Raw genomic sequence first — 25,231 nt, 5'->3', positions numbered from 1 at the left:
ACTAAATGCTCCAATCAAAAGACATAGGGTAAGAGAATGGATAAGAAAACAAGATCCATCTATATGCTGTTTACAAGAGACCCACTTTAGACCTAAAGACACCTTCAGATTGAAAGTAAGGGGATGGAGAACCATCTATCATGCTCATGATCTCCGAAAGAAAGCCAGAGTAGCCATACTTATGCCAGACAATCTAGACTTTAAAATAAAGACAGGACAAGAGATGAAGAAGGGTATTATGTCAAAATTAAGGGGTCTATCCCCCAAGAAGCTCTAATAATTGTAAACATTCATGCTCCAAACGTGGAACACCCAAATGTACAAATCAGTTAATCAGAAACATAAAGAAACTCATTGATAATAATCCCATAATAGTAGGGGACTTCAACACCCGACTTACAGCAATGGAAAAATCATCTAAACAGAAAATCAAGAAGGAAACAATGGTGTTGAATGACACACTGGACCAGATGGACTTAACATATATATTCAAAACATTTCATCCTAAAGCAGAGGAATACACATTCTTCTCAAGTACACATGGAACATTCAGAATAGATCACATACTGGGACACAAATCAGCCCTCAGCAAGTACAAAAGGATTGAGATTACACCATGCATATTTTCAGGCCACAATGCTATGAAACTCTAAATCAACCACAAGAAAAAATTTGGAAAGACAACAAATACTTGGAGATTAAAGAACATCCTACTAAAGAACAAATACGTTAACCAAGAAGTTAAAGAGGACATTAAAAAGTACATGGAAGCCAATGAAAATGATAACACCACAGCCCCAAACCTCTGGGATGCAGCAAAGGCAGTCATAATAAGGAAGTATGTAGCATTCCAGGCCTTCCTTAAAAAGGAAGAAAGGTCTCAGATACACAACCCAACCCTATACCTTAAAGAGCTGGAAAATGACAGCAAATAAAACCCAAAATCAGCAGAAGACAGGAAATAATAAAGATCAGAGCAGAAACCAATGCTATTGAAACCAAAAAAAACAGTAGAACAGATCAATGAAACCAGAAGCTGGTTCTTTGATAAACTCCTACTCAGTTTGATCAAAAAGAAAAAGGAAAGGACTCAAATAAATACTATCAAGAATGAAAGAGGAGAGATCACCACCAACACTGCAGAAATAAAAACAATAATAAGACAATATTATGATAAATTATATGCCAATAAATTGGGCAATCTGGAAGAAAATATAAACTACCAAAAGTGAAACAGGAAGATATAGAAAATTTGAACTAACCCATAACCAGTAAAGAAATTGAGCTGGTAATCAAAAATCTCCCAAAAAAAGGTCCAGGGCTATATGGCTTTCCAGGAGAATTCTACCAAACATTTAAAGAAGTGTTAACACCTATTCTCTTGAAGCTGTTTCAAAAAAATAGAAATGGAAGGGAAACTTCCAAACTCATTCCATGAAGCCAACATTACCTTGATTCCAAAACCAAAGATTCCACTAAAAAGGAGAACTACAGACCAATCCCTGATGAACATGGATGCAGAAATCCTCAACAAGATACTAGCCAACTGGATGCAACAACACATTACAAAAATTATTCACCATGGCCAAGTGGGATTTGTCCCTGGGATGCAGGGCTGTTTCAATATCCTCAAAACAATCAATGTGATACCTCACATCAATAAAAGAAAGGACAAGAACCACATGATCCTCTCCATAGATACAGAGAAAGCATTTGACAGAATACAGCATCCTTTCTTCATAAAAACCCTCAAGAAAGTAGGGATAGAAGGATCATACCTCAAGATCATAAAAACCATATATGAAAGACCCACCGCTAATATCATTCTCAATGGGGAAAAACTGAGCGCTTTCCCCCTAAGGTCAGGAACACAGGGTTGTCCACTCTCACCACTGTTATTCAACATTGTATTGGAAGTCTTAGCCTCAGTAATCAGACAACACAAAGGAATAAAAGGCATCCAAATCAGCCAGGAGGAGGTCAAACTTTCACTCTTTGCAGATGACATGATACTCTATATGGAAAACCTAAAATATTCCACCAAAAAACTGCTAGAACAGATCCATGAATTCGGCAAAGTTGCAGGAGATAAAATCAATGCACAGAAATTGGTTGAATTCCTATACACCAATAATGAAGCGACAAAAAAAGCAATCAAGGAATCAATACCATTTACAATTGCACCAAAACCCATAAAATAACTGGGAATAAATCTAACCAAAGAGGTGAAAGATCTATACACTGAAAACTATAGAAAGCTTATGAAAGAAATTAAAGAAGACCAAAAAAAAAAAAAAAAAAAAAAAAAAAGGAAAAATATTCCATGCTCCTGGATAGGAAGAACAAATATTGTTAAGATGTCAATACTACCCAAAGCAATCTACATATTCAATGCAATCCCTATTAAAATAACACCAGCATTCTTCACAGAGCTAGAACAATCCTAAAATTTGTATGGAACCAGAAAAGACTCCAAATAGCCAAAGCAATCTTGAAAAAGAAAACCAAAGCTGGAGGCATCACAATCCCGGAGTTCAAGATGTATTAAAAAACTGTAATCATCAAGACAGTGTGGTACTGGCACAAAAACAGACCCTCAGATCAATGGAAGAGAGTAGAGAACCCAGAAATGGACCCACAAACATATGGCCAACTAATCTTTGGCAAAGCAGGAAAGAATATCCAATGGAATAAAGACAGTCTCTTCAGCAGATGGTGTTGGGAAAATTGGATAGTGACATGCAGAAGAATGAACCTAGACCACTTTCTTACACCATACACAAAAATAAAATCAAAATGGATGAAATATCTAAATGTAAGACAGGAAGCCACCAAAATCCTTGAGGAGAAACCAAGCAAAACCTGTTTCACCTTAGCCACAGCAACTTCTTACTCAACATGTCTCTGGAGGCAAGGGAAATAAAAGCAAAAGTGAACTATTGGGACCTCATCAAAATAAAAAGCTTCTGAATAGCAAAGGAAACAATCACCAAAACTAAAAGGCAACTGACAGAATGGGGGAAGATATTTGCAAATGACATATCAGATAAAGGGTTAGTATCCAAAATCTATAGAGAACTTATCAAACTGAACACCCAAAAAACCAAATCATCCAGTGAAGAAGTGGGCAAAAAACATGAAAAGACACTTCTCCAAGGAAGATATCCAGATGGCCAACCGACACATGAAAAAATGCTCAATGTCACTCCTCATCAGGGAAATACAAATCAAAACCACAATGAGATACCGCCTCACACCTGTCAGAATGGCTAACGTTAACAACTCAGGCAACAACAGATGTTGGCAAGGATGCGGAGACAGAGGACTCTTTTGCACTGCTGGTGGGAATGCAAGCTGGTGCAGCCACTCTGGAAAACAGTATGGAGGTTCCTCAAAAAATTAAAAATATATGTATGTATGTATATATGTATATATATATGTGTGTGTGTGTGTGTGTGTGTGTGTGTGTGTGTGTGTGTACACATACATACATACACACACACACAATGGAGTATTACTCAGGAATCAAAAACAATGAAATCTTGCTGTTTGCAACTACGTGGATGGAACTGGAGGGTATTATGCTAAGCGAAATTAGTCAGAGAAAGACAAATATCATATGACTTCACTCATATGACGACTTTAAGACACAGAACAGATGAACACAAGGAAAGCAAAAATAATATAAAAACAGGGAGGAGGACAAAACATGAGACTCTTAAATATAGAAAACAAACAGAGGGTTATTGGAGGGGTTGTGAGAGGGGAGATGGGCTAAATAGGTAAGGGGCATTAAGGAATCTACTCCTGAAATCATTGTTGCACCATATGCTAACTAACTTGGATGTAAATTAAAAAAATAAATAAAAATAAAAATAAAATTAAATGACTGAAAAATTGTATGAATATCCTGACTCACCCTCCCCCAAAACAGTTCAATGGCTCAGCAATGGTAAGTGTTTAATGCAATTTTTTGAGCTCAGGCTGAGACTAAAATTTTTCTCAAAGAGAAGAACTGCCCTCAACTGCTATTATCAAACACTAAATAGCTTTGGAAATTAACTTTTACTGCAGACTTGATAATGTTTCTTAATAAATTCAACCTAAAATACAAGCCAAAACATTGCTTTGTGCAAAACTTATAGTATGGTAAAGTAACTTCCATGACAACCAATGTTGTTTCAATCAAAAGTCACATCAAGGGGTGGCTCAGTTGGTTGGGTGTCCAACTTTGGTTCAGGTCATGAACTCACAGTTCTTTAGTTTGAACCCCGCGTTGGTCTCTGGGCTGATACTCTGTGTCTGCCTCTCTCTCTGACCCTCCCCTGCTCACACTCTTTATCTCTCTCTCTCTCAAATAAACATTAAAAAAAGTCACATCAAGTTGCGTTATACACACATATATATTTTCTGAGTTTGATCTACAGTTTCAGAAGCATTTTCTGAAACTTGAAACAAGAATAAGGAAATTTGTATGTATTTCAAAATCCACTTAACTGTGCAATTTGAGAGTTTCTTAAATTAAAAGTGATGAACCTGCAATGTAATGACATACTAAAAGTTAGCTATCAAGAGCAGAGTTTAATCATCATTTAATCATTACTGGAGAAAATAATAAGTTTTTCCTGATTTTCTTCTCTATTGGTTTTTTGTTTCCTGATTCTCTTCATGCTGGAATTGATTCCTTTATTTATTTATTTATTTATTTATTTATTTATTTATTTAATGTTTACTTATTTATTTTGAGAGGCGTTGGGGAGACAGCTGGGAGAGAGAATCCCAAGCAGGCTCTGCACTGTCAACATAGAGCCCAATTCAGGGTTTGATCTCATGGAATGGTGAGATCATGACCTGAGCCAAAATCGAGAGTAAGATGCTTAACCGACTGAGGCACCCAGGTGCCCCCTGACCCCTTTATTCTTATATTCTCCAAGAAAATGTCTAAACATATAAAACATTTTATTGTGTATGAGAATTACCTGGAAGGCTTGTCTTTTTTTTTTTTTTTTTATGTTTATTTATTTATTTATCTTGAAAGAGAGAGGGAGCATGAGTGGAGGGAGGCGCAGAGAGGGAGACAGAGACAGAATCTCAAGCAGGCTCTACGCTGTTAGCATGGAGCCCGATGTTGGGCTCCAGCACAGGAACTGTGAAATCAAGGCCCAGGCTGAAATCAAGAGTTGGACACTCAACTGACTGAGCCACCACGTGTCCCCAAAATGCAGATTCTTGAGCCCTACAACCAGAGATTGATTTGGTAGGTGGTCTCAGACCATTTTTAAGAAGATGCTGACATAGCACATACTACATTCCACCTTGTATTACAATTTTTATGTATAGGTTTTATCTCTTTTGTAAACTCCTTGAGGTCAGGGACCATTTTTAAAAATTAACATCTTGGGGCGCCTGGGTGGCTCAGTCGGTTGAGCATACGGCTTCGGCTCAGGTCATGATCTCACGGTTTGTGAGTTCAAGCCCGCGTCGGGCTCTGTGCTGACAGCTCAGAGCCTGGAGCCTGCTTCAGATTCTGTGTCTCCCTCTCTCTCTGTTCCTCCCCCACTTGTGCTCTGTTTCTCTCTCTCTCAAAAATAAATGAACATTAAAAAAAAATTTTTTTAATTAACGTCAGATTCCTCCCTGCTACCTCACATTTAGTGTGTACTCCATAGATGTTATTGAATGGATGACTATGGATTAATGTCATGACAATTTTATCCTGATAAATAATAGCATTTCCAGCAGTAGATGGGCTTGGTATACTTATTTTTTCATAATAATTCCTGATAATTACACTTTTATCAGCACCTACAAAATGAAAAAATTATCAACAATTATTCAAGAGCAGGGACAGAGAGACTTTAAGGGGAAAAAAAAAAAACCTAAAAAGACCCCTTTCTTTACAAACTTCTCTTTTCCCCCTGCTCCACTACACAAAGTTGGGGAGAACAACCAGAAGGAATGATGAATTCAGTGGCTGGATCAAAGAATGAAAAGTAAAATATATAAAAAAGAAAGAGGGAAACCAAAATAATTATCTATTCCACTCTTCTCCAAGCTGAGAGATGAATGCCCTGATAGCAGCTACCATGAAGAGGGGTCAGCTTGAGGTCTTACACATAACACACCCCTAGAGCATCCTGCCCCTTTCTGGCTCTCACTAGTACACACAGACCCAAGGCCTTCAGATTCCTTCTTGTCCCAAGCAAGGGCATACTTATTCTTCCAGTATTATAACTGGGGTTACATATGTTACATTTATATATACTATGACAGCAGCACCAAAGCTCTAGGATAATTATGGCACATTTTAGTGTGTCAATTTTAGTCAAGGTTTTGGAGAAAAATTGTTTAAAATTTTTGCCCCATAGAAGGGTTTTATGACACATGTGCAAGTAAAATCAAAATTCTGCTTTTCCATGTCAGTGAAACTTGTGTTTTTCTTGAATGGATACTATGGAATAGAAAATTTTTATGTGTAGAGAGCAATTGAGAACTCTGACCTTTTTGGTGTAATCGAGGAATCCAATGATACTAGCCCTGGAGTCTCTTCAAGTGATTGCAAGATGTCATAGGAGGCAAGGTCAAATCCTGTAGATATCTGTGACCCACATGACCTGTGCTTTGACCACAGAAGTCAAAGTAGAACATGTGACTTTGGAGTGAGTCAAGAAGGCCAAAATATTTATTGTACAATAGATATTTCTATCTACCTTAGAAAAGTTTGTCACCTTAGAAATCACTTGTGATTATTTGGATTGTACGCAAAGCCACTGGCTCCTGCTAACAAATTCAGTTTCCTGATGTAACTGTCCTTAATCAAATGCTTTGGTATATTGAAGTATTTATGGATAAATTCATATGACATTTAGGATTTGGTTCAAAATAATACGAGATGGGGAAAGTGGACTGGGAAAAGGTTTCACACTCAGGATTGACTTGCTTTTCATTAACAAGAAGAGAGATGTGACAGCAAAAAACAAAAACCTGGGTGGTCTGACTCAATTGTTCATCTTAATGATAAAGTCTTAGTTGTCTTACTTAACTGCTTTTGGTTGGTTTATTTGAAGTCTGAACAATTTCAGAAAACAATTGCAGAGCAAAACTGTTAGTGTTTTTTTTTCTGTAATCAACAAAAGTTCTGTGATAAAAATAAACATTGAGAGATGAAAATCATAAGGACTACTTTATTTGAGATTCTTGATGTATTTAAGTGTAGTAAAACTTATAAATTTAGCAAAATAGAAAACATCACTAGTCTTTCTTCAACATGAAAGTGCTCTGACAAGAATTCCATGGAGACAGTTAAAGAGGCCGAGTGGATTGTTATGACACTGGTTATTAGGCCTGTAAACAGAATGATGCAACCATCAGGATTTTCTACCACAGGAACCCAAAAATATTGCACTGTAACTTTCTCTCTAGTAGCATTCAAATAATATTTCCTCAGCATTTACCCTTTTATAACATGTAAAGCAATAACAAATGGTTGCCATTTTATTAGTATATTTTTGTGGGTGTGGGTGTGTGTTCTAGAGACTTGCAGCTAGAGAAGAGAAAATACCTAGATGATGAATCTGCATTGGCTGAGCCTCAGTTCATTCCAGAGCTCTGACATGGACAGAACCTATGACAAGCAGCTTCTTCATTGAGCCAATGAGACAAGTAGAATACGTTTTCCCCCAAAATTATAATTTAAAATAATTTACTATATTCTAAAACATAGTATTATTATACTATAAAATGGGTTTTAATGTCTGAAAAGGAGATTCCAAATAAATGTTCTGATTTTATTGGCCACACTGGCCAATACCCCCATTGCCCCCCAGGTATGCCTTTGCTGTCTTCTGCTAGTAAGGGTAACTGGTGGAAAATACTGAAAAGTTCTCATTGAACTGGTTTTCTCTTTCTAAGGAAAGTTTAGGAAGGAAAATTTCAAGCCTTTAAAATTTCTGTAAAGCATATCTATGGGGAGAAATTTTTCTTTGTTATTTAAAAATTAGACTAATAGAATATTTTTCATAAACAGCAATTTTAAACTCTTATAGTATTAAAAAATACTATAGTGTAATAATTCAAAGTAAGCCAAGAAAACATTGACTAATAGATCACCTCAGTGAAATAGAGAAAAAATGAACTGATGTGATACAAGAAGAATGAGCTTACCGCCAGTTGCTACTTAAATTGAAGTTTATTATTTGCATTTACATTGAAGATAATGTCTGATACCTTTAAAAATTATGCAAAATCGGGGCGCCTGAGTGGCTCAGTCGGTTGAGCGTCCGACTTCGGCTCAGGTCATGATCACTCGGCTAGTGAGTTCGAGCCCCGCGTCGGGCTCTGTGCTGACAGCTCGGAGCCTGGAGCCTGCTTCAGATTCTGTGTCTCCCTCTCTCTCTGACCCTCCCCCATTCATACTCTGTCTTTCTCTCTGTCTCAAAAATAAATAAAAACGTTAAAAAAATTTTTAAAAAATTATGCAAAATGTCCCATATAATTTTGTAAATGGATTTAATTTTCTATAAAAATAGTATCTCTGAGGTAAAAGGGAAATTTTAAATTTTGTCCCTTCAGATGATCACAAATGATATGAAATCTGTTTTAATGAGGTATTATTACAACCTACGCTGCACAGAAAGGTAGTTTGGGTGGTATTTGTGTGGGTGCCCAAAAGTATGTATCCTCGGCTCAATGACCTGAGGCATTAAGGTCAGCATTTTTATCCATACACCCTGTCCTTGGACTCCACGATACAGAGACAGAGGTTTTCAAATAGATTTCCACTCTCTGTCTACAGAAACTATTTCCATAACCAGAGTTGTTGGCATTCATTGTGTGTAGAATGAGAACAGGCTTTGGCACAAGATTAGAATGTCTTCAGTTCTGTGAAACATTCTGAGAATTGCTCCAGCAATTTCTCCCTTCTCTCCGATGCATCGATATTTCATTTCCTTTCTACTAGACATTTCCATTAATATAAAAATATGGTATTATTTCTTCCACTTAAACATCAACAATATCAACAATCTTGACCTCACTTTTGCCTCTAGCTTACTGCTCTATTTCTGTTCACTCTGCAGAAAAATTCCTTAACATAATCATATATCCTTCATGCCAGCAATTCTTCTCCCATTCTCTCCTGAACCCACTCACTCAGGCCCTTACCCCCTCCTCTCCACATAAACTGCCCTTGCTATAGTTACTAACGTCTCCCACATTATAAAATCCAAGGCACTATCTCCGTTATCCTCACTTGCCCATCAATAGTGTTCTCACTTTCTTTTTCTTCCTTGAAACATTTTCTTCACCTGACTTTCAGGATACTCTCCTCTCCTGGCCCCCCATTGCCCTCAGTGGCCATTACTCCTCCATCTTGGCTGGTTCCTCCTGTGTCTCTGACTCTAAATACAGGAGTGCTCCTGGGCTCAGTCTTGGCTCTTGGTCTTAGACTGTATCCATGTTTTCTCCCTTGGGAGTCTTATGTATGTATGTGACTTCCATATTTACATTTCCAGTCCTGACTTGTCTACACTCCTATACCCAAGTGCCTGCTCAATGTCTCTACTGGGATGTCTAACAGGCATCTCAATTTTTCACATATCCCAAAACGAACTCCTGATCTTTTCCCCAAAACTTTCTTTTCCCTGAGTCTGCCTCTGTTTATTTAGTTAAGGTAACTCCATCCTTCCAGTGGCTCAAGTAAAAACTTTGGACTCATCCCTGACTCCTCTCTTGCCTTTGAATAAAATGCTGAAAGAATAAGCTGAAATGTGTTAATATACTGCTTAAAGACAAAGGGACAGAATTCTCACCACTGTCTAAAAACCACAAAAGGGTTGCTGCTGCCTCTTCCTTTCCGGAAATCACCAGCTACAATCACCTTTTGGACAGACAAGAAAACTTCTACTAACTGGATAACAAATACTCACACCGGCTCTGGTAGGAAGAAGGAATGAAAAACACAAGACTGGCCATCACATTCCCTCTGATACACTCTACTTACATACATCAAAATACTTTCACACATTTCTTTTATTCTCTACTCTCAAATAGCCAACTTGCCCACCAAGTGCTAAGGGAAACTCTGAGACATCAACCTCTGGAAAAGTTCTTTGCAGAGCACATAGCTGTCATAGCTGCTGTCGGGTGCCTGTATTGGAGAAAGAAACAGAGTTGGCTTTACCTCCTCTGGGGACATAAAGGATTCCTAAGAAATTATGGTCATGGGGAAAACTGCTGCTGGAGGCAGAATGTAGAATCTAAGTTCCTCTGGGAGGTTTTTAAACAGTAGGTTTCTCTTCTGCTTTTTATTTTTTTTAAGTGTTTATTTATTTATCTTAGAGAGAGAGAGAGTGAGCGAGGGAGGTGCAGAGAGGTGGGGGGTGGGGCGGTGCGGGAAACAAAGGATCCAAAACAGGCTCTGTGCTGACCGCGGAGAGCACAATGCGGGTCTCGAGCTCACGAACCATGAGATCATGACCTGAGCTGAAGTAGGATGCTCAACCGACTGAGCCATACAGGCACCCTTCTTCTGCTTTTTAAAAAACAGCCCCTCTGCCATTTCTCTGAAGATATGAGATATCTTTTCTCTCTTTTTTTTTTTTTTTCCACCACACCAAACAGCCTGAGTAAGGTGTTTTATGTTTGATGGGTGCTCAAAAAAAAAAAAAAAAAAAAAAAAAGTTGCTGATTGTTCTGAACTTTTTCTACTCCTTGGTAACAGAGTGAGTTCCTTTTTATTCTTTAAGGACTAATAATATGTGTTTGTATTATCAAGACCCAGAGAAGCACCCACTTGCCACACGAGAAGGTAAAGATATACAAACCCCAGTGAAGGAGGCATTCATGACAGTCTTAGAAAATTGCTCTTCCAGTGGGGCACCAGTGAGGCTTTAGACAACAAGGGAGGTTAGGAGAAGGGAATTTAGGGCAGACATATGTTCTATATGCTACCAGTTTATTAGGAGAAATTCTAAAAGGATTGTCAACTTATCACTATTAATAGTTCTGCCTTCTCCCTTACAAATTGGCACTTGTACTCTATTATCATTTTTATTAACAATCTTGTAGTCTTTGGGGTCTTAAATTCATGCAAATACATTTCTTCCTCACCCATAATCCACCATATATAACGAATTATATTTTGACCTAAAGGAACTAGACATTATCTAATAGATACCTGAAAGACTTAAAATATTTTTACAAGCTCCATTTGAAAAAAATTGCGACAGAGAGGTATGAAGAAATCACTTGTTATTCATGTTTTAACTTTACTTTCTATTAAATGTAATTTTGAAATGTTCTTTTCTGGAAAAGATGAATGATAAAGTTCTTTGGAAAAAAAAAAAAGAAGCTGCACCAAATAGAAATCTGTTAGAGCTACTGCTAAAAAAATCCCATGAACCCATGAAGAAATGCTTGCAAATAAATGCCAGTAACCGATGTAAATTAAAAACTCAATTCTAGGGGCACCTGGATGGCTCAGTCAGTTAAGCGTCCGACATCAACTCAGGTCATGATCTCATGGCTTGTGGGTTTGAGTCCCACATTGGGATCTGTGCTGACAGCTCAAAGCCTGCTTTAGATCCTCTTTCTCCCTCTCTCTCTGCCCCCCCTCAAAAATAAATTAAAAAACATTAAGGGGAGGTTCCGGAAGATGGCGGCGTAGGAGGACGCGGGGCTCACAGCGCGTCCTGCCGATCACTTAGATTCCACCTACACCTGCCTAAAGAACCCAGAAAACCGCCAGAGGATTAGCAGAAGGGAGTCTCCGGAGTCAAGCGCAGACTAGAGGCCCACGGAAGAGGGTAGGAAGGGCGGCGAGGCGGTGCGCGCTCCACGGACTGGCGGGAGGGAGCCGGGGCGGAGGGGCGGCTCGCCAGCCAAGCAGAGCCCCCGAGTCTGGCTGGCAAAAGCGGAGGGGCCGGACAGACTGTGTTCCGACAGCAAGCGCGACTTAGCGTCTGGGAGGTCATAAGTTAACAGCTCTGCTTGGAAATCGGGAAGGCTGGAGGACAAAGGGAGGGAGAGCTGCTGAGCCCCCGGACGGCAGAGCTCAGCTTGGCGGGGAACAAAGGCGCCAGCGCCATCTCCCCCGCCCATCCCCCAGCCAGAATCCCAAAGGGAACCAGTTCCTGCCAGGGAACTTGCTCGCTCCGCGCAAACACCCAACTCTGTGCTTCTGCGGAGCCAAACCTCCGGCAGCGGATCTGACTCCCTCCCACTGCCACAGGGCTCCTCCTGAAGTGGATCACCTAAGGAGAAGCGAGCTAAGCCTGCCCCTCCAGCCCCCGTGCACCTTGCCTACCCACCCCAGCTAATACGCCAGATCCCCAGCAACATAAGCCTGGCAGTGTGCAAGTAGCCCAGACGGGACACGCCACCCCACAGTGAATCCCGCCCCTAGGAGAGGGGAAGAGAAGGCACACACCAGTCTGACTGTGGCCCCAGCAGTGGGCTGGGGGCAGACATCGGGTCGGACTGCGGCCCCGCCCACTAACTCCAGTTATACACCACAGCACAGGGGAAGTGCACTGCAGGTCCTCACCACGCCAGGGACTCTCCAAAATGACCAAACGGAAGAATTCCCCTCAGAAGAATCTCCAGGAAATAACAACAGCTAATGAACTGATCAAAAAGGATTTAAATAATATAACAGAAAGTGAATTTAGAATAATAGTCATAAAATTAATCGCTGGGCTTGAAAACAGTATACAGGACAGCAGAGAATCTCTTGCCACAAAGATCGAGGGACTAAGGAACAGTCACGAGGAGTTGAAAAACGCTTTAAACGAATTGCAAAACAAAATGGAATCCACGATGGCTCGGCTTGAAGAGGCAGAGGAGAGAATAGGTGAACTAGAAGATAAAGTTATGGAGAAAGAGGAAGCTGAAAGAAAGAGAGATAAAAAAATCCAGGAGTATGAGGGGAAAATTAGAGAACTAAGTGATACACTAAAAAAAAATAATATACGCATAATTGGTATCCCAGAGGAGGAAGAGAGAGGGAAGGGTGCTGAAGGGGTACTTGAACAAATTATAGCTGAGAACTTCCCTGAACTGGGGAAGGAAAAAGGCATTGAAATCCAAGAGGCACAGAGAACTCCCTTCAGACGTAACTTGAATCGATCTTCTGCACGACATATCATAGTGAAACTGGCAAAATACAAGGATAAAGAGAAAATTCTGAAAGCAGCAAGGGATAAACGTGCCCTCACATATAAAGGGAGACCTATAAGACTCGTGACTGATCTCTCCTTTGAAACTTGGCAGGCCAGAAAGGCTTGGCACGATATCTACAGTGTGCTAAACAGCAAAAATATGCAGCCGAGAATCCTTTATCCAGCAAGTCTGTCATTTAGAATAGAAGGAGAGATAAAGGTCTTCCCAAACAAACAAAAACTGAAGGAATTTGTCACCACGAAACCAGCCCTACAAGAGATCCTAAGGGGGATCCTGTGAGACAAAGTACCAGAGACATCACTACAAGCATAAAACATACAGACATCACAATGACTCTAAACCCATATCTTTCTATAATAACACTGAATGTAAATGGATTAAATGCGCCAACTAAAAGACATAGGGTATCAGAATGGATAAAAAAACAAGACCCATCTATTTGCTGTCTACAAGAGACTCATTTTAGATCTGAGGACACCTTTAGATTGAGAGTGAGGGGATGGAGAACTATTTATCATGCTTCTGGAAGCCAAAAGAAAGCTGGAGTAGCCATACTTATATCAGACAAACTAGACTTTAAATTAAAGGCTGTAACAAGAGATGAAGAAGGGCATTATATAATAATCACAGGGTCTATCCACCAGGAAGAGCTAACTATTATAAATGTCTATGCGCCAAATACCCGAGCCCCCAGATATATAAAACAATTACTCATAAACATAAGCAACCTTATTGATAAGAATGTGGTCATTGCAGGGGACTTTAACACCCCACTTACAGAAATGGATAGATCATCTAGACACACAGTCAATAAAGAAACAAGGGCCCTGAATGATACATTGGATCAGATGGACTTGACAGATATATTTAGAACTCTGCATCCCAAAGCAACAGAATATACTTTCTTCTCGAGTGCACATGGAACATTCTCCAAGATAGATCATATACTGGGTCACAAAACAGCCCTTCATAAGTTTACAAGAATTGAAATTATACCATGCATACTTTCAGACCACAATGCTATGAAGCTTGAAATCAACCACAGGAAAAAGTCTGGAAAACCTCCAAAAGCATGGAGGTTAAAGAACACCCTACTAACGAATGAGTGGGTCAACCAGGCAATTAGAGAAGAAATTAAAACATATATGGAAACAAACGAAAATGAAAATACAACAATCCAAACGCTTTGGGACGCAGCGAAGGCAGTCCTGAGAGGAAAATACATTGCAATCCAGGCCTATCTCAAGAAACAAGAAAAATCCCAAATACAAAATCTAACAGCACACCTAAAGGAAATAGAAGCAGAACAGCAAAGGCAGCCTAAACCCAGCAGAAGAAGAGAAATCATAAAGATCAGAGCAGAAATAAACAATATAGAATCTAAAAAAACTGTAGAGCAGATCAACGAAACCAAGAGTTGGTTTTTTGAAAAAATAAACAAAATTGACAAACCTCTAGCCAGGCTTCTCAAAAAGAAAAGGGAGATGACCCAAATAGATAAAATCATGAATGAAAATGGAATGATTACAACCAATCCCTCAGAGATACAAACAATTATCAGGGAATACTATGAAAAATTATATGCCAGCAAATTGGACAACCTGGAAGAAATGGACAAATTTCTAAACACCCACACTCTTCCAAAACTCAATCAGGAGGAAATAGAAAGCTTGAACAGACCCATAACCAGCGAAGAAATTGAATCGGTTATCAAAAATCTCCCAACAAATAAGAGTCCAGGACCAGATGGCTTCCCAGGGGAGTTCTACCAGACATTTAAAGCAGAGATAATACCTATCCTTCTCAAGCTATTCCAAGAAATAGAAAGGGAAGGAAAACTTCCAGACTCATTCTATGAAGCCAGTATTACTTTGATTCCTAAACCAGACAGAGACCCAGTAAAAAAAGAGAACTACAGGCCAATATCCCTGATGAATATGGATGCAAAAATTCTTAATAAGATACTAGCAAATTGAATTCAACAGCATATAAAAAGAATTATTCACCATGATCAAGTGGGATTCATTCCTGGGATGCAGGGCTGGTTCAACATTCGCAAATCGATCAACGTGATACATCACATTAACAAAAAAAAAGAGAAGAACCATATGATCCTGTCAATCGATGCAGAAAAGGCCTTTGACAAAATCCAGCACACTTTCTTAATAAAAACCCTTGAGAAAGTCGGGATAGAAGGAACATACTTAAAGATCATAAAGGCCATTTATGAAAAGCCCACAGCTAACATCATCCTCAACGGGGAAAAACTGAGAGCTTTTTCCCTGAGATCAGGAACACGACAGGGATGCCCACTGTCACCGCTGGTGTTTAATATAGTGCTGGAAGTTCTAGCATCAGCAATCAGACAACAAAAGGAAATCAAAGGCATCAAAATTGGCAAAGATGAAGTCAAGCTTTCGCTTTTTGCAGATGACATGATACTATACATGGAAAATCCGATAGACTCCACCAAAAGTCTGCTAGAACTGATACATGAATTCAGCAAAGTTGCAGGATACAAAATCAATGTGCAGAAATCAGTTGCATTCTTATACACTAACAATGAAGCAACAGAAAGACAAATGAAGAAACTGATCCCATTCACAATTGCACCAAGAAGCATAAAATACCTAGGAATAAATCTAACCAAAGATGTAAAAGATCTGTATGCTGAAAACTATAGAAAGCTTATGCAGGTAATTGAAGAAGATATAAAGAAATGGAAAGACATTCCCTGCTCATGGATTGGAAGAATAAATATTGTCAAAATGTCAATACTACCCAAAGCTATCTACACATTCAATGCAATCCCAATCAAAATTGCACCAGCATTCTTCTCGAAACTAGAACAAGCAATCCTAAAATTCATATGGAACCACAAAAGGCCCCGAATAGCCAAAGTAATTTTGAAGAAGAAGACCAAAGCAGGAGGCATCACAATCCCAGACTTTAGCCTCTACTACAAAGCTGTCATCATCAAGACAGCATGGTATTGGCATAAAAACAGACACATAGACCAATGGAATAGAATAGAAACCCCAGAACTAGACCCACAAACGTATGGCCAACTAATCTTTGACAAAGCAGGAAAGAACATCCAATGGAAAAAAGACAGTCTCTTTAACAAATGGTGCTGGGAGAACTGGACAGCAACATGCAGAAGGTTGAAACTAGACCACTTTCTCACACCATTCACAAAAATAAACTCAAAATGGATAAAGGACCTGAATGTGAGACAGGAAACCATCAAAACCTTAGAGGAGAAAGCAGGAAAAGACCTCTCTGACCTCAGCCGTAGCAATCTCTTACTCGGCACATCCCCAAAGGCAAGGGAATTAAAAGCAAAAGTGAATTACTGGGACCTTATGAAGATAAAAAGCTTCTGCACAGCAAAGGAAACAACCAACAAAACTAAAAGGCAACCAACGGAATGGGAAAAGATATTTGCAAATGACACATCGGACAAAGGGCTAGTATCCAAAATCTATAAAGAGCTCATCAAACTCCACACCCGAAAAACAAATAACCCAGTGAAGAAATGGGCAGAAAACATGAATAGACACTTCTCTAAAGAAGACATCCGGATGGCCAACAGGCACATGAAAAGATGTTCAACGTCGCTCCTTATCAGGGAAATACAAATCAAAACCACACTCAGATACCACCTCACGCCAGTCAGAGTGGCCAAAATGAAGAAATCAGGAGACTATAGATGCTGGAGAGGATGTGGAGAAACAGGAACCCTCTTGCACTGTTGGTGGGAATGCAAATTGGTGCAGCCGCTCTGGAAAGCAGTGTGGAGGTTCCTCAGAAAATTAAAAATAGACCTACCCTATGACCCAGCAATAGCACTGCTAGGAATTTATCCAAGGGATACAGGAGTACTGATGCATAGGGGCACTTGTACCCCAATGTTTATAGCGGCACTCTCAACAATAGCCAAATTATGGAAAGAGCCTAAATGTCCATCAACTGATGAATGGATAAAGAAATTGTGGTTTATATACACAATGGAATACTACGTGGCAATGAGAAAAAATGAAATATGGCCTTTTGTAGCAACGTGGATGGAACTGGAGAGTGTGATGCTAAGTGAAATAAGCCATACAGAGAAAGACAGATACCATATGGTTTCACTCTTATGTGGATCCTGAGAAACATAACAGAAACCCATGGGGGAGGGGAAGGAAAAAAAAAAAAAAAAAAAGAGGTTAGAGTGGGAGAGAGCCAAAGCATTAGAGACTGTTAAAAACTGAGAACAAACTGAGGGTTGATGGGGGGTGGGAGGGAGGGAGGGCAGGGTGGGTGATGGGTATTGAGGAGGGCACCTTTTGGGATGAGCACTGGGTGTTGTATGGAAACCAATTTGACAGTAAATTTCATATATTAAAAAATAAAAAAAAAGAAAAAAAAGAAAAAAAAAAAAAAAAAAAAAAAACAAAACATTAAAAAAAACCCTCAAATGTCAATCCTAGTTTCAAAGAAAAAAATTGCTAAAAGTAAAGATAGAGGAATAATTTTCCTCCCTACACCTCCATTTTATTGAGATATAAATGACATATAACGTTTTATAAATTTAAGGTGTACAAGATAATTTGCTATATGTATATATTACAAAATGATTATCACAATAAGTCTAGTTAACACCCATCACCTTAGTTACAAAATTTTTTTCCTTGTGATTAGAACTTTTGAGATCTACTCTCTTAGCAACTTCCAAATGTACAACACAGTGTTGTTAACTGTAGTCACCATGCTATACATAATATTCGCAGAACTTATTAACTAGAAGTTTGTACCTTTTGACCACCTTCATTCATTACTTCCCCTATCACCAAGCCATTCTCTGCCTCTAGAGACTCTGTTCTCTGTTTCTATGAGTTCCTTTATTTTAGATTCCTCATATAAGTGAGATCATACACTTATTTTCTGTCTAACTTATTTCACTAAGAATAGCATTCTTATTAAAAAGGTTGTATTAGTCAGGGTTCTCCAGAGAAACAACCAATGGGCCAATGGGGAGTGTGTGTGTGTGTGTGTGTGTGTGTGTGAGAGAGAGAGAGAGAGAGAGAGAGAGAGAGAGAGAGAGAGAGAAGTGGGGAAGGGAAGGCAAGGGAGGGAATGAGATTGATTTTCAGGATTTGGCTCACACAATTATGGAGGCTAGCAAGTCTGAAATCTTTAGGGCATGGTGGTAGGCTGGAAACTTAGGCTGAGTATCTATGTTATAGTCTTGAGGAAAATTCCTTCTTCAAAAAACCTCAGTCTTTGTTTTCAAGATCTTCAACTGATTAGATGAGGCCCACCCACATTATGGAAGGTAAACTGCTTTACTCAAAGTCTACTGTTTTAAATGTTGATCACATCTAAAAAATTCCTTCACAGCAAGATCTAGATAGATGTTTGACCAAACAACTGGGCACCATAGCCTAGTCAAGTTGACACAAAGAATTAACCATCACAAAGGTAGTCAAGAAGGAGTATTCTCTATTTCTTCTTCAGCTGAGGATGGCAAACAAATGTGAATATTCGGGGACATGATCAAGTACACTGAGAAAGGTCACCTAAGTTTATTCAAAATTAACAGACCCCAGCCTAACACTGTTAAAATATCAATGAAAGAAGTAAGAGGTTTTGGTACTTAATGAAGCTGCTAAAGGTCCCAGAACTATGGCCAGGGCAAAATATACACAATAAAAATATATTCTCCTTACTTAAATTAATCCCTAGAACTATACACTGGTACGAAATGGGTCAGTTTACTGGTCTTGGCACTAGTTTTGCTTTGGCTTCAGTCAATCCCTTGGAATTTATTTATAAAGGGTTCCTTCCCAGATCCTACCTAAGGTTCCCCAGTGCAGAGATGGCTACTTGCATGAGCTCAGGGAAAACTGCTTCATTGCTATTAACACATAAAGTTAAGTCTATTTTCTACTTGCAGATTTTCACACTGAGGCCATTTATGTATCCAGCTATCTAATCATACAGATTTCTAAATCTAACTACAGAGGCTGAATTAGTTTTTCTCCAAATTAATAGTTTTATTTCCCTACTGTAATGAAATGCAAGCCTCTTCGATGTATTATTATGCTAGTAAATTATAAGTCCTCAGTAAACATTCTAGACACTGAAGGAAAGACATGGGGTTAACTATTTCTCTAAATTGAGTCCATTGAAAGAATCAGAGAAAACTACTTTCTTTTATTTTTTTTATTCAACAATGGCTTTCAATCACAATCAGTTGATAGGCCTTCCCATTGTTCCCATTGTTGAATCTACTGGGAGTCCTCTGTGCTTCCTGGATTTTGATGTCTGTTTCTCCAGGTTAGGAAAGTTTTCTGCTATGATTTGCGCATGTAAACCTTCTACCCCTTTTTCTCTCTCTTCACCTTCTGGGACCCCTATGATTCTAATGTTATTCCTTTTTAATGAGTCACTGAGTTCTCTAATTCTTAAATCATGCTCTTTTGCCTTAGTATCTCTCTTTTTTTCTGCTTCATTGGTCTCCATAAGTTTGTCCTCTATATTGTTAAATTCACTGCTCTACTTCATCCATCCCTGCCGCCGTGGCATGCATTGGAGATTGCAGCTCAGTTATAACATTTTTTATTTCATCTTGACAAGCTTTTACTTCTTTTATCTCCACAGAAATGGATTCTATGCTTTTTTCAACCCATGCTAGTATTCTTATTATCGTGATTCTAAATTCTAGTTCAGACATCTTGTTTGTATCTGTGTTGATTAAGTCCCTAGCTGTCATTTCTTCCTGTTCTTTCTTTTGGGTGAATTCCTTCTTTTCATCTTTTTGGAGGAAGAAAAAGAATTAATAAGGTAAAAAGTTAAAATTAAAAAATGAAAAGAACACAAGAAAACAAATAAAGCTAACTATATCCTAGGTGTGTTTTGGTCTGGTTGTTGACAGAAGCTTGATAGAATAGAGAAAAAAGGGAATGAAAAGAAAAAAAAAAAGAAATAAAAAAAGGAAAAAGCAAGCCACCATTTAAAAATTTTTAAAAATGAATACAATAAAATAAAATGAAATGAAAGGATGAAAGTCAAATAGGAGAAAAAGCTTGTAGAATGAAAAAAATTTATATAAATGGAAAATAAAAATAATTTTTTTCTCTTTCTGTATCCAAGAATAAGAAAAGAAAAGAAAAAGAAAAAGAAAAATGAATAGATGAGCCAGTGAACAGAATGAAATCCAAATGAAATTACATCCAGTTTTCCTCAGAAGTCAAACTGTGAAGCACTTTATAGTTTGTACACTAAGCAAGTGGAGAGACTTGTGGTCATCCTCTAGGGCTTGGTTGGCACAGTTGGATGGGGCTTGGTGTAATGGTTCCATTCTCCAATATGTGGTGTTGCTTAGCTTTGGGGGAGGATTGGTGTAGCACACTTGCTCATATGTGTAGGTATGGGAGAGGTGAAAATGGCATCACCCAGCTTCCCAGTCTCTGGTATAAGAACTCTGTGCTCTCACCAACTGGCCATCAGACACCCCTCCTTTGTCTCCAGCTTCCCTCCACTCCCTACTTCTACATTATCTGCAACCAAGCTTCAGCCTGCCAGGTGGCACCTCTCTCCCAAATTTTATCTCAGATGGGGCTGTGTTTCCAAACCCCTCACTCTTTGGGGCCCTGCGGCTTAGGCCTACTTGGACCCTCTGTGGAAGGGTCTCACCAGGCAATGGCTGGTGAACCCTTACATCACCTTACATCACCAGCTGGGAACGCTTATATCACTGCGCGGTTGCAGTGGCCCAGAGACTGCCTCTTATTAGTTTTTTTAATGTAATTTTTTCCCCTGTAAGTCATTTGAAGTTATCATGTGGCCCAGCAATTCCAATCCTATACCCAAGAGAAATGAAAGCATATATACACACCAAAACTTGTACACAAATGTTCATAGCAGCATTATTCATAATTGCCATAAAGTAGAAATGGACAAATAAAATGTGGAATATCCATACAGTGGAATTTTACATAGCCATAAAAAGGAATGAAGTAGTGATACATGCTACAAAATGTGTGATCTTGAAAACATTTTGCTAAGTTAAAGAAGTCCATCACAGAGATCATATATTGTATGATTCCATTTATGTGAAATATCCAGAATAGACAAATCTATAGAGACAGAAAGTGGATTAGTAATGGCCTGGGGCTTGGAAGAGAAATGGGGAGTGACTGCTAATGGGTATGGGGTTTCTGTGTGGGAGGATACTTTATAGTCTGTGTCTGATATTCTGATATCTGGAGTCCTTGCAGACATACTTCTCTTGAATGTTGTTTGCTGAAGGGGTCTTTTCTCCTCCTGCATCTATCTTTGGCTGTATGTGAGATTTTGTCTATGAAATTTTATTTTTAGAAATAATTTGAAGCCTAGATGGATGTTATATTTCTTCAAAGAAGAATTTTGATTGCTTTTTTTCATGTACTTCAGAATACCAGCAATCAAGTATCATCTTAATCCATTATGAGGCTAGAGATTCTCTGGGCTACAAAAAATTTGAAGGGCTTTCTGGACTACAGATTATTTGAAACTGGGCTGAATACAGTGCAAGGCCTGGTTTACTTCCATTTTACCTTAATTCCTAGTGTGCAACCAGTCTTATGGTGAGCCACACTGGAGTAGAGGCAAAAGAAACATCAGTAATAATGCTCCTGTCTTTATTTTAAAATTTGATGTTTTGTTCATTGTTGACTTTTCATTATTTTATTTACTAGTTTTAATTAATAATACTGCATTAAAGTATTATTTATGTGGATCAGTAAGTTCTTGGGCCCCCTACATTTTCTGCCCAAGGTGAGTACTTCACTTACCTCACTGCACTCCCAGCCTTGGGATTTTTACATCCTAGGAGTTTGAAGAGACAAAGCTCTGGGTTGCCCCAACTTCCTTTAAGATATTATAAAGATTTTTAGGGTAATTCTTCCATTTTCTCCTTTACTATGCAATATAGAATTAATGGTTTAAAGACTTATGGACTGGAATGGAATCAACATAAACATTTATCTTCACCTTCCCCTGAAACTGTCCAAAAATGATAGTTGTAGAATAACAAGATCGAAACCCACAAGGATGAAGAAAAGGGACAAGAGAGAATAGTGAATGAGAGCTGTCCATACATTTTCGGAAGACAAGACAGCTGATAGAGGAGTGATATCTGATCTTGATAGCAGAGTGCAGAAAGCAGAGCCCTAGTTTCTACAGAGATAGATAATAAGAAGTGAGCCATTTCACCCCACAGAACCCCACAGAAAATGTGTTGTTCTTATTACCAGTCTCCATGGAGAGGCAAAAACAATTTGCATTCACATGTTATGGTCTATAACATACATTTACAGTATCACCTCAAGAATATTGAACTCTCCCATGTACTATCAGTCTGGTCAGGTAGGACCTAGATTAATACAACTAGACAATGTTTTGTTTTGTTTTGTTTTGTTTGAGAGGGATTGGAGACAGGGAGAGGGGAAGGGAGAGAGAGAATCCCAAGCAGACCACATGCTGTTGGCACAAACCATGAGATCATGACCTGAGCCAAAATCAAGAGTTGGTCACTTAACCAACTAAGCCACCCGGGCGCTCCAGACAATGTTTCAAAACACTATTTTGGTGATACTGTTATTATCTCAGAAACTGAAGAAAATCATATGACTGATTGGGGATGATCAATTTAACTCCAAAAAAATCCAGGGCCCCACAGAGTGTAAAATTCAGGGGGATTGTCTGACCTGGAGCAACTTGTAGTATACCACAGACAACTAGGAAGAAATTGCTGTTGCTTCCCACGTCTCAGACGAAATTAGAAGTCCAACATTTGATGGGCCTATCTGGATTTTGGAAAAATCATACCCTTCACTTAGGGATAAATACTGTTACCTTAAATCTGTAAAATTACCCAGGAAAAGGTTGTATTTGATTGAGTTTCTGAATAGCAACAAGGCTTCTTAGAACTGCAAAAGGCTGTAGCTCAAATTATCCCATTAGGACTATATGATCCTAATGTTGAGATAAAATTAGAAATGTTCTGCCTGCACTCATGTCAGCTGGAGTCTCTGGCAGAAGTCCATAGCCACTGATCAATGGTGCCCTCTCGACTTTTGAACCAGAAAAGCACCAAATGCTACTCTCCAGTGTACTCCTTCTAAAAGACAGTTACAGGCTTGTTATTGGCCATTTATGAAATAGCTCCAATAACTGAAGGATATGAGATTATTTTAAGAACTGAAATACCTAGTATGTCATGGGTAATGTCAGAAAAGTGTTCCAACAAGGAGGATAGCACCCAAAGAAGGTCCATCCTACAATGGAAATAGAGCACGCTACAGTGAGTTCTCATGGGAGGAACTTATATTCAGAAGCAAGTACCCATTTTCCCTTTAGGGTTGACTATGGAGCTTTCTGAGAAGGATTTACTTACTTGGTTCCTGCTGATGCTAAAACTCATAATAAAAATGGCCTTATTTGCCAACAGAAAAAGCAGAATTTTCAGTTCTGGGGAAGTAACAGTTTGGCTCTCCTAGCTACATTTCATCAGATCAGATCACAACACTCACTTCACTGCCTGTACAGTGAAACAGTGGGCAGAAAAACATCACATTCAATAGGCTTATCATATTACTTTTAACCCTCAAAGTAAAGGAAAAATAGAAAATTGGAATAGACAATTAAAACATCCACTCTAAAAAATGAGGGAGTAAGAAATGATTGAAGAGTTGATCCACAAAATTAGAGCTTTGTGTCTTACAATTTAACATGAGGGACATTAAAGGTAGATTTCCATTAGATAATTAGGTAAATTAATATGATAGGAGTGAATAAAACTTACAATAATACTGATATTGACTATCAAATGTGTTGGGAGATTGAATTTAAATGAATTTAAATGTCCCTCGGGACATTGCCCCTGTGGAAGAGAACTGGCCTGAAGAAAATTTTGACCTGAACAATAATAGATCAATTAAAGTTCCTTAATCTCTCAACTGATACATGCCATAAAATACAGATGACTACAGAACAGGTAGACAAACAAATTGTAAAGTTAGTTTAAAAATATGAGAGTTTATGCTGCTATTTTGGGATGGTTCAGCTATATGGTAAATCCATATACATGGATTATGTACATTTTCATTGTCTGATTATGAGGTATTGTAAGGCAAAGGATCGTTCTCAAACTGTGAGTGATTATTTTTGTTCTTAAAAAGTCTTGAGCATGGATCAGGTGGATAGACTCTACTGTGAGGGTTAATTCCTGTGGGCCTGAAATTGGCCTGAGCTCTTTTACTAAAACATGAAATGTACTCACACGACACTGACATCTGATCAAGGCATAAAATCTACAGATTATTAGTGGTGCTTTGTAACCAGGAGTGGGAAGAATTTCAGGGCAAGCTGTTAGCATTATTTATTGATAATAGTAAAACTGATGATTTGCACCTGGTCTAAGACACCCACAGGGTTCTGTCACTGGAAGTAGTTACATAACAAGCACATGAGAAACCCAGGTTGAGATTCCATCTGGGACTTCTTGGTTCTGAGATGGTCCCTGTCCACATTGCTGGTTTCTGATCTGAGAGAAAGTGTGTTGAGACAGCCCCTTACAGAGGGATTACAATTGGAACTTGGGCTTGGCTGCCCTGAACCCTTTGCTGTGAGGTAACCTTTGACTGTGATGTACATCCTTACTTTAATGCTATTGTTCTATTGTGTCCTTTTCCTGCAACAAACCATAGATTTATAAGCATTGTAATTTTGAGTCTGATGAATCTTTAGCAATCAAACCCCATTTAATTGTTACTATTAGTGTGCTAGGTGATGGAAATGGAGTATTTTTATATTATTTTAATTTCTCAAAAAAAAAAGAAAAGAAAAGAAAAAAAAGATCCTATGCATCCCAAAAGTTGACCAAAAAATTTTGAGGTAGTGTGTTTTTACATTCTCCTGAACCATTGGGTGATGTTCCTGTGTAGAAACAAGTTAACACACTGTAACTGTCAGATCCATGAGCTTTATTATAAAAAGGCTATTCCCAAAAGGAATAGCTTGC

This window comes from Panthera leo, chromosome B3 (assembly GCF_018350215.1).
Source record: "Panthera leo isolate Ple1 chromosome B3, P.leo_Ple1_pat1.1, whole genome shotgun sequence".
Taxonomy (NCBI): domain Eukaryota; kingdom Metazoa; phylum Chordata; class Mammalia; order Carnivora; family Felidae; genus Panthera; species Panthera leo.
This window is presented reverse-complemented; position numbering follows the sequence as displayed.